Source organism: Lissotriton helveticus, chromosome 3_2, assembly GCF_964261635.1.
Source record: "Lissotriton helveticus chromosome 3_2, aLisHel1.1, whole genome shotgun sequence".
NCBI classification, from domain to species: Eukaryota; Metazoa; Chordata; class Amphibia; order Caudata; family Salamandridae; genus Lissotriton; species Lissotriton helveticus.
The window spans coordinates 21,887,281-21,900,312 of NC_136062.1; the positions used below are offsets into that span (position 1 = coordinate 21,887,281).

General features: G+C 46.9%; 1 protein-coding gene across 1 annotated transcript in view; it reads left to right on the top strand.

Annotated features, from left to right (window-relative positions):
• USP8 (ubiquitin specific peptidase 8) overlaps positions 1-13,032 on the top strand; it is a 627,337-nt gene that overhangs the window by 213,979 nt on the left and 400,326 nt on the right. The gene's annotated exons all lie outside the window — the stretch shown is intronic.

Consider the following 13,032-nt stretch of genomic DNA (forward strand, 5'->3'; position numbering starts at 1 on the left):
GTAAATGTCATCTTCTTTGATTCCTTTTTCCCAAGATGTTCAACTTGTTTGTTTAACTCTTTATCCTGTTTAAAGTACTTACCGCAGTTTAGGTATTTTTCTAATCAAACTTTTGAATGTCAGCATACAGCCAAAATTACACCCAAAAGTTTAGTATTTCTGGCACTGACACTGACATTTATTTTTTAATCATGTGCATCTACCGATAGTCTGGATCTTTTCATAGGGTCCTTTATTCTGTTTTGTGCCACTTATTTCATACAACAGTTTTAAATGTTTTTATGATGATCACATTCACAAAGGGCACACATGTTCCTTTTTGTCATTGATATTATTATTCTTGGTTAATTTTTTATAACTTAGTCCACCTAGAGATTCCGAGGTCATGTCTGCGATAGTTTGCAACTCACCTCTGTCACAGCACTAGTTTCTACTGTGAAAGTCTAGTTCCACTCAAACTAAAAAAAATAATAATTCCTAGTGTACATGAACATGGCATTCTCTAAATCAGAAGAGATCTGGCTAAAGAAGTATTCTTAGCTCCAGTAAGCATGTATGAGTGTACATGATATTTTATAGCACAAGGCTAGCGAAAAAGCAGTGGAGAGCTGTTGATCAATGACAAGCATAAAGTCAACAAGAGCAAAGATTGTTCCTCATCCTAGTTGTATATATTGAAAAGGCCTGTTCTCTTGTTTTTTTCTTGTTCAACTTTCTTAGTCTGTAGTATGATGGTGTCCCGATGCGGCTGCGCCAATATCCATCACAGATGGTAAACTTGTCTGCAAGATAAGCAGGTGTGCTAGTTGTGAGAGCTTTGTAAATGATACAGCTGGTTTAGAAGATGGTGCAGGCCGGCAAGAAAAGCCAATGGAGTTCCATCAGGATGGGGTGATGTATGTGATCATACTACTTCAGGCCGTGTCTGACATATGCTTCGGCATGTAGGATGCCCTTAAGGGATGTCAGTGTGGAGTCTGGGAGGCCATTAGTAGTAGCATTACCACCATCCAGATGTGACTAAGGCTTGCCCAGCTCTTATCAGGTCACTTTCTAGAAGAAATAGTTTGACTTTCTTTAGAAGAGAGAGCTGATACCAGGCCGTCTTTGTTGTTTTATGAGTGAATGAATGAATTTGATACTTGCAGAGCGCAGCTGTCACTCGCAGTTGAGCATTCTGGTGCTATGCTAGGCAAAACACTGATCCGTAAGTAACAGTATATGAATCTAAAATAGAAAGGGTGAAGGAATTATATGCGAGCAGAATATAGTGCGTCAGGTACAAGAAAGAGCCAGGCTTTAAGCCATTTTAAAAATGTTGCATCCGTTTAAATGAAGCTGAGAGAGGTAGGAAATAGGCTTCAAACTTTGGACCCCAGCACCATGAAGCATTTGCCTCCCTAAGGTTTGAGTGTAAATGACGGAAGCCCGCAAAAGGTTGATGTCAGATAAGCATCTGACAATCACAGTGTTCTTTGCGTCTCATAGTGGCAGAACCAGTCTCTAATATAATGTATTCCTTGATTGTGAGGTTGGTGTTACGAGTGAATCCAAGTGACTTGGCTATCGGTGAAAGTTGGAATACAAAGCAGTTAAGCTTCATATCATCTAACTACGGTTTGTAGTATATCTTGTTCATTGTTCTTGACAAATTACAGGCATTTTATTTTAGTAGGATTGAGCTCCACCCAACCCAATCTGAACAATATCCTCAATAAGCATTTATTGATTTATATATGGAGCTTTTTTCCTGTTCGCAATTGCGGTTTGCCTGCTCGTGGGGAAATATATTTTGAGAATGCGAACAAGCAAAAAATTCCGCAGAGTTGCGGAACACAGAATTTTGGGCAATTTTGCGTTCTTCGTGGAACGCAAAATAACCCAAATTCCATGAGCGGAACGAAATTTACCGCCCAGACCTAGTGTATAACATCCTTTACAGTTGTGCATTTGTGACCTTATGGGATATCAGTGTTTTTTGCCTGATGTGTCATTACCTTGTAGAACGGTAGCAGTGCTTAATTTGTAAAATATGAAGTGCAGGTGCTCATACTTTTCTCTGGCTCCACCCACTTCCTCCACTGACACCACCCACTTACTCTATTAGCTCCACTCACATCTTCAACTGGCCGCTCTAAAAGTCAGATGTAATACCGGATCTGAATTTCAGAAAGGGAGCCTTCCTCATAGATAAGTATCTAGGGGAAGAACCTGTGGTGTTAGAAGGATCAATGATGTTGGGTGATTTTATGTTGTGGCGGGGCAGGAAAACACCCAATCGGGGTTTCCTGGCTGTCTAACCATTGTGAAGGTCTACACTTAAACCAGCCCAGCATTCCAAAGGTGTTCTAGGTACATCCAGGCTAGTGCCGGACACCTGGCGCACAATATTTCATCTGCCTCAAATCACACATGCAGTCTGGCTTAAAACATTATTGCCTAGCTGCGGGCAGGTTAGAAAAGCACGACGTTCTGATGATACTGTGCTCCGAATGGGATCTTGCAGCCACATGAAACTCACTAAAAGAGATACCACGAAGTACTCCTGAGTCCTCAAGTAGCACCCATGTGGTGTAAAATGCACTGAGTGCATTGGGCTCCAAAAATTATAACTAACCGTACGCCATGAGAAACTGCAGTTAAAAGTTCCCAATGAAGGGGGCGTGGTTTGGACGCTGGAGAGGATGGCGTCCTGAGCCCTTTTCTCCTCCCGTGGTGCCGAGTCTGTGCAGATTTCCAGTACTTCCCTGCTCTTACAGACTCTACCTAATGTGAGGCGGAGCGGCGGAATATATCAGGAATCTAACGGAGATATCCCGATTATCAGGAAACGTGTCTTCCCACTGCCCTGAGTTCCAATGCTGCTGCCGCATGCGAACCTTCACGGACCCCGGCCAGCCATTTTCCTGCACCGGGCAGCTGTACTCACCGGATGAGTGATCGCACAGCTTCCGAAGCTCCTCGCACCGGCCCAATCAGTCGGACCCGACCGATGCTGCCAATCCTGCCAATGACTGCAACCTCGGAGAGCGCTACGATTCTGTCCTGACCGGCATCTCCTTTAAGGTATCGCGCGCAGCAGCACGCAAAATGGCGGCCGCCCGATCCTCCATCAGCCCGTCCCCACGTGGGGCTAATGTTTGCTCCCCTGGGTGGTCTAAAAAGCCTATGCACCAGTAAGGCGACCGGCCCTTCACAACTCTACACATCTCCAGGCACCTGGTTGCCACTTGATTGGTGCTTCTACCCCAGTCTGCCTCGATATGGTCTGTCATGCTATTGGCTCAGGAGGGTCTCTGCAGTCTTTATACCTCTTCGCCCCTAAATACGATCACACGTGCCTTTGGACTGTGCCATAACTAATGCTGCCTCATCCAAGTGGTGCCCATGTTGTGTCCTGTTACTTACCTCACGCAGGGATAAAGGGAAGGTTCCATTCCACTTTCGGCCTTGCCTGACTCTAAAATGGCCGTCGCCTGGGACATCTTCAAGGATAACTGAATGCTGCTGGCTTTGTGGCTGATTCTGTTTGAGCTTCTGTACGGAAGGGCGAAACTCAAGCTCCCGCTGTGCACCTCAACATCACCCTCCTCTCACATACTCATTTCAATTTGCGGGCACTCCACAGTCTATGCTGGCCTCTAGGCATCGGAGTCCAACAATCAAGCGTCGATCCAAGGCCTACCACTGTGTTTCCGCTGCGTTGCGCCACGACTGGACACAGGTTGCTAAGGTTGATTTCAACCCCTAACCATGGGGGAAAAGGAAGCCAAGAATCTCAAACGGCTGAAGGCTGAGCCGCCGAACCCAGTCTCACCGACCAAAGGCACGTGTGACATCAATGCGACACTGGACAAGATACTCCTCAAACTTGCTGAAGTTCATGAGATCACGAAGTCCACCAGAGAAGAGATTGCGGCGGTTCGTCAAGATATTAAAGATACAAATGTCAGGCTTTCAAAGACTGAATGCAGGATCAGTCAACTTGAGGATTCAGAAGTAAAGGTAACCAAATCTCTCAAAGAACTCTCACTAACCACAACGTCCATGTCACGGCCCCTCTCTGAATTAGAAGATAGAAATCGCAGAGGGAACCTGCATATTTTTGGTATTCCTGAGGGGGCAGAAGAGGAAGATGGATCGTGTATACCTTTCTTGGAATCCTGGTTCCCGCAGGCTATCAACCTCTCCTTCAGCACACTGGTGGAGTTTGATCGAGCCCACAGGGTTCCTGCCCCTATTACACCTGGTCAAAGGGGCCCTAGACCGATTGTCTGTAAACCTCTTAGGTATCAGCATGTGAAGCTAATTTTAGCGTTTATGCTCACGCATAATCACATCTTGTGGAAGACCAACAAAGTATACATTTCCCAGGATTATTGCAAAGAGACTGTCAACTTGAGAAAAAACTTCCTAGCCCTCCGTCCACGGCTTCGCACGCTTGACTACCAATATGGCTTTGTAGGCCTTGCACGTTTTCGAGTACTGATTCAAGGGGTGCCGCAAATATTCACTGATCCATCACACCTAAAGAAATTTCACGACGGCCCGGATGACACATCAATGGACACTGCTGCGTCGAATGGTACTGGTGATGGCACCTAGTTCGTGTGAAAATTTTTAACAAAGGAAGGAGAGAGAGAGAATATATGGATTCGTTCTCCCTAGGTAACGTTTACAAAACAAGAGGAATCCATAAAGTTATGGGTTGACGGTGTCCCTACTGTGGTTGGGAGCACGTCTGGTGTTTTTAGGTACCCCTCACACACCAACAGGCCCCTTGGTGTCATGCTTGATCATCGGGGTTATCGTATCCCTCTACGGGATACGGCGTGCTGCGACCAGCGAGTACGCGGGAGCACTCTTATGGCTATGTGTGGTGTGTAGTGAGGGTTATTTTATCATATAGTGAGTGAGTGTAGTGGTGGGGTCGGGATAGTGAGTGGAAATTAAAAAGGACCTGACTCGTGGGTAGGCTCAAAAAACTTTAGTGGTTCCCCGAGTTGGTACTATTAAAAGGTATAAGAGGAAGAGCGTAGTATTACACACACACCCAGAGGCAGCGCACATAATACTACGCTCTTCCTCTTATACCTTTTAATAGTACCAACTCGGGGAACCACTAAAGTTTTTTGAGCCTACCCACGAGTCAGGTCCTTTTTAATTTCCACTCACTATCCCGACCCCACCACTACACTCACTCACTATATGATAAAATAACCCTCACTATACACCACACATAGCCATAAGAGTGCTCCCGCGATGAATCCAATAGGTAGAGATTATACCTTTTATTCTACACCCCATTACTCATACTCGCGCATAGACTACTTACTCACATCGGGTCACTCCATTGCCGACATTGAGGACATCTCCATTGAACCGCGTGTCATTTCTGATCACTCATGCATCACGATGACTCTGGCGGTGCACAATGTGGTTAAAAGGTCGAATTTATGGAGATTCAATAATGCGGTCTTGAAGAAAGAAACAAATAGGGTGGCCATAGAATCAGCCATAACTGAATATCTTACTCATAATAAAAAGGGGGATACTACTACTCTGACAAGATGAGAGGCTCTTAAAACGACAGTCAGAGGGGCGCAGCCATGAATAAGGACGCCAATTCCACTCTAGCAAAATTAGAAGAGGAGATTTCAGTGCTAGAAAAAAACACATAGCTTCTAAAGACCCCCTGATCCTAAACGAAGCGATGAACAAAAAATACGAATATAACAAAATAGTCAGCGAAAGAGCAGGAATTTGGCTTCAACACCACAAAAATTTCAGGTTGTGTCATACCAATAAGGCGGGCAAGAGCCTTGCTTCTTACTTGAAATTCAAGTTGCAACAAACGGCTATCAAAAGCATTGTTGATACACGAGGAACTCCGCACTCAGACCACACCAAAATTGCTGACATCTTGAAAGACTTCTACAGCAAAAACCTGGAGATCGATGGCTCAAAATTAGGGAAGTATCTAGACAACTGTAAACTCCCTTCTCTCTCGACGCAAGATCAGACCGAACTCAACCATCCCATATCCTCTGATGACATTGACCAGGCCATTAAATCCCTCAAAACTGGGAAAGCTCCGGGCCCTGACGTGTTCAGTGCTATGTTCTATAAGAGATTTTCCACTGCCCTGACGGAGCCACTCAAAGACTTATACGAACACTTTACCATAAGTGGTCAAGTCCATGGTACCCCTGCAGAGGCCATTATTGCGGTTCTCCCGAAAGATGGGAAAGACCCGACATCTCCCAAAAATTACAGGCCGATATCATTGATCAGCCTCGATTGTAAAATTTACGCCATGATACTGGCCAAACGGATTCAAAAGGTTTTGCCCCAGCTCGTTCACCCGTCACATGTAGGGTTTCTCAAAAACCGACTGTCCACAGACAACACACGAACCCTGGCACACATTCTAGAAAGAGCGCAATTGACTACCTCCCCCACGGTGGCCGTGACCTTAGATGCAGAGAAGGCCTTTGACAAGGTCGACTGGTCTTACTTGGAAGCCACTCTACATAAATTGAACCTGGGATCCGATTTCATCCATATGGTGATGGCCTTATACTCCAACCCGTCCGCGAGAGTAAGAGCAGGTGGGTGCCTGTCGGACTCATTCGATCTGAAACAAGGCACAAGACAGGGCTGTCCCCTTTCTCCTTCCCTCTTTTTACTAGCAATCAAACCCTTTCTTTATTCTCTCAGGAATAACGACCTCATACAAGGAATCTGCTTTGAAGGTTTCAGAGTCAAAATTTCGGCTTATGCTGATGACGTTTTGGTGGTTTCCGAGAATGCGGAGTTGGCAATCCCGGCTCTAATTTCCTCTATTGCAGATTTTGCAGAAGTGTCAGGGTATAAACTCAATAAAGATAAGACAGAGGTAAAGTTGCTTAATAATATAGGTGACAAGAGCATCCTAGGGGGCTTGTGCTTGTATTGGCAACAGAAGAGCTTTAAATACTTAGGTATAGAGTTTGAGAAAGATTTAATTAGTACTCTTAAACTTAATGAGCTTTCCCTCCATAAAAAGATTTCCTCCCTATTAGATGGCTGGTCCCCGAAATTTTTGTCTTGGTGGGGTAGAGCGGAAACTCTGAAAATGATGATCACACCCCTTGTCAATTATTTAATAAGTATGCTGCCTATGTTACTCTCTGATGATTTCCTCACCAAGATATATAAGCTTTTTAATGTATTCCTGTGGCAGGGGACGAAGCCAAGAATCTCCATGCAGAAACTCCAACTTCCAAAAGACAAAGGGGGAATAGGGTTACCAAATTTCAGATGCTACCAGACTGCTTACCTCTGCAAGCAAGGAGCGCATTGGTTCCAAACACACCAGGACTACACTCCTGTATGGGCTCATGTAGAGAAGTCTATTATCAACAACTTACCGTTTTCCGCCATAATGTCAATGGATGTCACAGTATTCCCTCACTCAAAGTATATATTCACTAACACTAAAAGGGCTCTTCTCACTGTAAAGTTAAAATCAAATTCACCAAATCCAACTTAACCTCGTTTTGGTTTAATCCGGCCTTAAAAGATGAAGGCAAATATCTCTTTTGGGACAATTGGTCAAATAAGGAGTTGAACCTCTTGAAAGATATTTACGAAGGTTCAATACCCCTAGCTTTTACCACCTTACAGACACGGTTTGATCTCCAGCCAATGGATTTTTATAGGTTCCTACGCCTCAAAGCCCTTGTCTCTACCAGAGCCATTTTACCACACGAACCTACACTTTGCAATAAATTACTTCAGCTCATGTCACTGGGCCACATGGTTTCGAAAATATACTAAATTCTTTCCCCTATGCCTCAGAAAGCACACAGGAAGTGGAGCGAGACTGGGAAAAATAAACTAACTCCTCTAATATGGTATTCGATCGGGACAAGATTCACCTCCCCCCTTTTTCTAACAAAATATCTCCGATACTCTCTCAGACCAAATTCATGTTGATAAACAGTTCGTACTGGACCCCAGAAAAACTTTTTAAACTCAAACTCCTTGTTAGCCCCCTCTGTTGGAGCTGTAAATCCCAAGTTGGTGACTTGGCTCACATGCTCTTTTATTGCCCATTACTCCAAACATTCTGGGATAAGATTTATAATTATATTCAACGAATCTTCCACTATCGACCGCCCAGGGACTTCGTATATGTCTTACTGGGGATAACTGACCCGAGAATAACAAAGGAGCATGACAGACACCTACTGGATCTCATGTTAACACTAGCATGCAAAGTCGTCTTGAGTAAGTGGAAGAGTGCTTCCGATGTTTCTTTCAAAATTAGGCAGGAATGGCTGGCTGCATTAAGGGGAGCAGATAATGACGTTCTTCATTCATCACCTTGGCGAAAACCTCTCACCAAACTCTGGAGCTTACTTGACTCACTGGAGCTATGCTACGACCCGCCGTAGGCCAGTTTGGTTGTTACACCTTTGATCCATACCTCGTTTTGTCACCTTAAATGGGCATGTACATCGGCGCTGTCTAAGCTTAGTGTCACAGGTTACACTGCTGCTATCCAGCTTTCTTCCTTTTTCTTCCTTTCGCTCTCTTCCTCCTTTTCTCACTATCCTCCATCACTTTTGCTCTCTAGATTCAATATCTTAGGCATGGATATCATGCTTAATGCTTATTGACTGTGAAATTTCTGTTTGTGATTCGTTACGCTTATTTCTCCCGTGACATGTATCTGGGTTATATGGTCCTCATATATGTAACATATGTGCTCGCCCATGCTTTATTCTTTTTACTCTTTTTGCTTCTTTTGTACTCTTTCAACTCTTAAATAAAAAAGATTTGAAATTAAAAAAAGTGCCCAATGAAATATTTGCACAAGTCATTTTAACCTCAGTGATGGAAGCCACAACAGCCCGTATTGGAGTTGAAAAGAAGATTCTTGGGGTAACAAATTCGGGGGCAGTCTGCATGTGAGCGCACAGGTTACCCTCGATGAGCCTAACCAGACTTGAGGGCGATCGGCATCGGTTGGTGGCGTCGGTCGACTCCTCGTCTGTTGTGGTCGCCGGGATAACGTTGCAGTGTCTACTTAGACGCCACCGTTGCGCGCTGACTTCAGTTTTCTTTTTCCGTGCCGACAGCAAAGATCTTGAGAGAGCTTGCACCTTACTCATTTTTTGACTAAACTTTTTCCGACCTCTTTTTTTGACTCTTTGACTCCTGGTTGTACGAGGGATGTCCCATCTTCGGACTGGCTTCAAGCCTTGTGACTCCTGTCACAAATTCATGTCCGCCACGGATCCACACCTCGTGTGTCTCTGGTGCCTGGAGCGCGACCATGACCCGAAGTAGTGCTCCGACTGCCAGGCCATGAATCCGAAGTTTTTGCAGTAGCAGTCCCAAAAGCTCTTCGTGGCCCGATATTCCACTCTGCATTGTTTGAGGTTTTGCTCGAGAGGAAGGTCTCGGGACCTGTCGCAGAGCCGCCACCACTCGTCATCGAAATCTTCACACTCATCTAGGAAGGCGAAGCACAAAAAGCAGGCAAGGAAGCATCACCATTCTTCACCTTCTTCCCGTCCGTTGGCCGACGTGATGCGGGACCCGGAGCACCTTTGCTCTCCAACTCAGTCTTTGAAGCCTGCTTCCGGGACGACTCCGCACTTCCCTCCGTTCCCTGGACCCAGAGCATCCCCTGCCAGCTACGAGCTTTTTACGAAACACTTCATAGCATCTTTTGGCAGCCCGACTCCGTTGGCGTGCCTTCGGGCCTCGCAGACTCGGCTAGGGGGCCTGAGCCTTCGATGTCGGTGGCTCCGGCGCCAGAGAGCCCCTGAAGATCCAGGCCTGGATCAGGATCTGCGCCAGTCGACCTTACGGTACCTTCCCTGACACTGATTCTAGTGACTAGCAGCCAGATTCATCAAGCGAAATGCACTCGCAAAAGGGCCAGATTCTGAGAATCTGGCCCTTTGCGAGTGCAATTTTTGCATTTGGGATTCATCATCCCAAATACAAAAATCGCTAATAAAGAATTTGCAAATTTGCGAGGATTAGCATTTAAGGAATCTCTAAAATTTTTGCATTTGGGATTCATCATCCCAAATACAAAAATCGCTAATAAAGAATTTGCAAATTTGCGAGGATTAGCATTTAAGGAATCTCTATTAGAGATTCCTTAAATGCCATTCATGAAACATTTAAAAATTGTGAATTCGCAATTTAGGACCGCTATTTACCACGAAGTCAAACCTCGTGGTAAATAGCGAAAACTTAGAAAAATGCATTTTAATGCATTTTTCTAAGTTGCATGTTACACACACACATGTCCTTTGGACATGTGTGTGCACAACATCAGTGTAAATTCACCTTTCAGGGGTGCTACAGGGTGTCCTTTGGATACCCCTGCACCCTTGAAATCGCATCCTTATTTGAGATTAGCAATTTGCTAATCGCAAATAAGGAACATGTAGGAATCGCAATATTTTTTGCAATTCCTACATGAATCCCGTTTTGCAAGTCCTTAATAGCGATTCCTTATGAATCGCTACTAAAGACTCGCAAACCGGGTCTTTGATGAATCTAGCTGAATGCCCCTATGTCGTTTGTGCCCCCAGCCGGCGTCGACCCCAGCCTCACCTCCGACTTGGACATGGTGCCGGACCGATGTCGGTACCGGTGCTGGATGGTACTTTTGTAATGCTGTTCATCCCTGACGTTCCCTACCGCCCTGAGTGGCAGCCAGAGGAGGGTGAAGGGGACTAAGAGGGGTCTGTGAACCCTTTAGCTGACCAGCTTGCAGAACCGAACTGGTAAGAGGAACTGGGTGATGCCAACGGTTTGGATACCTCCCCAGACCTTGGCATGCTCTCCCCTCCTACTGTGGCTACGCAAGAGGGAGCTTTGTACGCAGTGGTGTTGCGTAGGGCTGCTTAGACCTTGGGCCTGGAGCTTCCAACAGTGGCAGTCGGGACTAAACTCCTGACAGAGGTACTTCAACCGGCAGCAGCCTCTTTGGAGCCCCTGCTGCCCTTTAATGAAGCCTTCACTGACGTCCTTCCAAGCACTTGGCCCAAGCTTAGCGCAGCAGTCGGTGGACACCGCATGCCTCTTGGGCCGTTATACCCATATGGTGTGAAATACGGTTGTACAAGTGCTGCCACAGTGCCCGGAGGCAGCCTGGTCCGTTCTCAACGGCGCAGTTGCAGAGGGTCGATACGCAGCTAAGTTCACTTGACTTGCTGGGCAGAACGGTGTCCAAGTCAGTTGCCTTGAGGCGCTACGCCTAGTAGAGGACGTCTTGTTTCTCAGGATGTCCAATCCACCCTTTTAGACATGCCCTTTGATGGCTTTCGCTTGTTCGGAGACAAGGCGGACTTGGTGCTCGAGCGCTTCAAGGATTCTAGGGCTATGGCCAGATCCTTTGGCCTTGCAGCGACCTCTCGCCCCACGCAGTCCACCTTTTTGCCCCTTTTGTGGCTACTAAGGGGTGCCTCACCGCATTCCACTCAATCGAGCCACAGGACAACGCAAGTTAACCGGACTATGTGTGGCTGCGGAGTGTGACCCAGCGTCGCGGGTCTGGGGCCCAGCGGGTGGGCCAGTCCACCCATACCCCCCCTGCAGCTGCCTCCTAGTCCAACCATTCAGGGCCACCAGAAGCCAGTCACCTCCCCCATTGGCAGAACATCACGTCGGACAGGTGGGTTTTGCAGGTAGTCCGAAGGGGCTTCTCCCTCCCTTCGAGACTATTACTCCCTCCATGCCACCAGCACTCCATCGCATGGCGGAGTATTATTACTTGGCCTTTCTCCGCCAGGAAGTTGCAGCTCTCTTGGCCAAGGGAGCTATAGAAAGGGTCCCTATGCCAGAAGTAGGTTTTGGTTGTTACTCCAAGGCCTGATTCCTATCTTAGACCTCATTGCCCTCAACCGCTTCCTCCGGAAAGAGAAGTTCAAAATGCTCACGTTGGCTCAGGTCCTGTCTGCCCTCAATCCTATAGTCTGGATGGTAGCGTTGGACTTGCGGGACTCCTATTTCCACATCCCTGTGCTGCCAACATTCAGGCATTACCTACTGTGCACGGTAGGCCACAAGCATTTTCAGTTTACCCTGCTCCCCTTTGGCCTTACCAGTGCCCCTCAGGTGTTCACGAAAGGGATGGTGGCGGTCGCAGCTTATCTGCGCAGATCAGGGGTTCAAGTCTTCCCCTACCTCGAACGACTGGTTGTTGAACGTGGGCTTACACCAGGCTGTTGACTCCCACCTCCAGACTACAGCGGACCTCCTGCATTCTCTGGGGTTCACCATCAACGTACCGAAGTCACACCTGATTCCCTTTCAGAAGCTCCTTTTCATCGAAGCAATTCTGGATACAGCGCAGTCTGGGATATTCGGGCATGATATCGATGTTTCAGCCTCTATCCAGGATTTAGTTGAGAATGACCCTGAGGCTGCTGGATCTCATGGCCTCCTTCATCCTGCAGGTAGTTCATGCCAGATGGCATATGCAGGCTCTGCAGTGGGACCTGAAGTTTCAGTGGGCGCAGCATCAGTGGAATTTTTCTGATGTCGTCCAGATCTCGGAGGGGACTGCACGTCAATTGCAGTGGTGGCTCACGAACCAGGGTTGGATCAATGGCAGATCCCTATCCCTTCCCCAACCAGAGTTCACAGTGGTGACAGATGCGTCACTCCTGGGATGGGGCGGCCCCATGGGAGAAGCGAAGATCAGGGGTCTCTGGTCTCCGGCTGAGTCCGGGCACCACATCAACCTTTTGGAACTCCGGGCGATCCGTCTGCAATGAAGGCATTCCTTCCTTCTGCCAACGGAAGAGTAGTGCAGGTGTTCACAGACAACACCACCGCCATGTGGTACTGCAACAAACAGTGCAGGGTGGGGTGATGGTGACTATGTCAAGAGACTCGTCGCCTTTGGACATGGCTGGAACATCAGGGCATATCCCTACACCTGCAGATGGAACAAATTTGTGGCATGGTGCACAGCACAGGCTGTGGATAACCATTCAACCCCTCTTTTAGAGG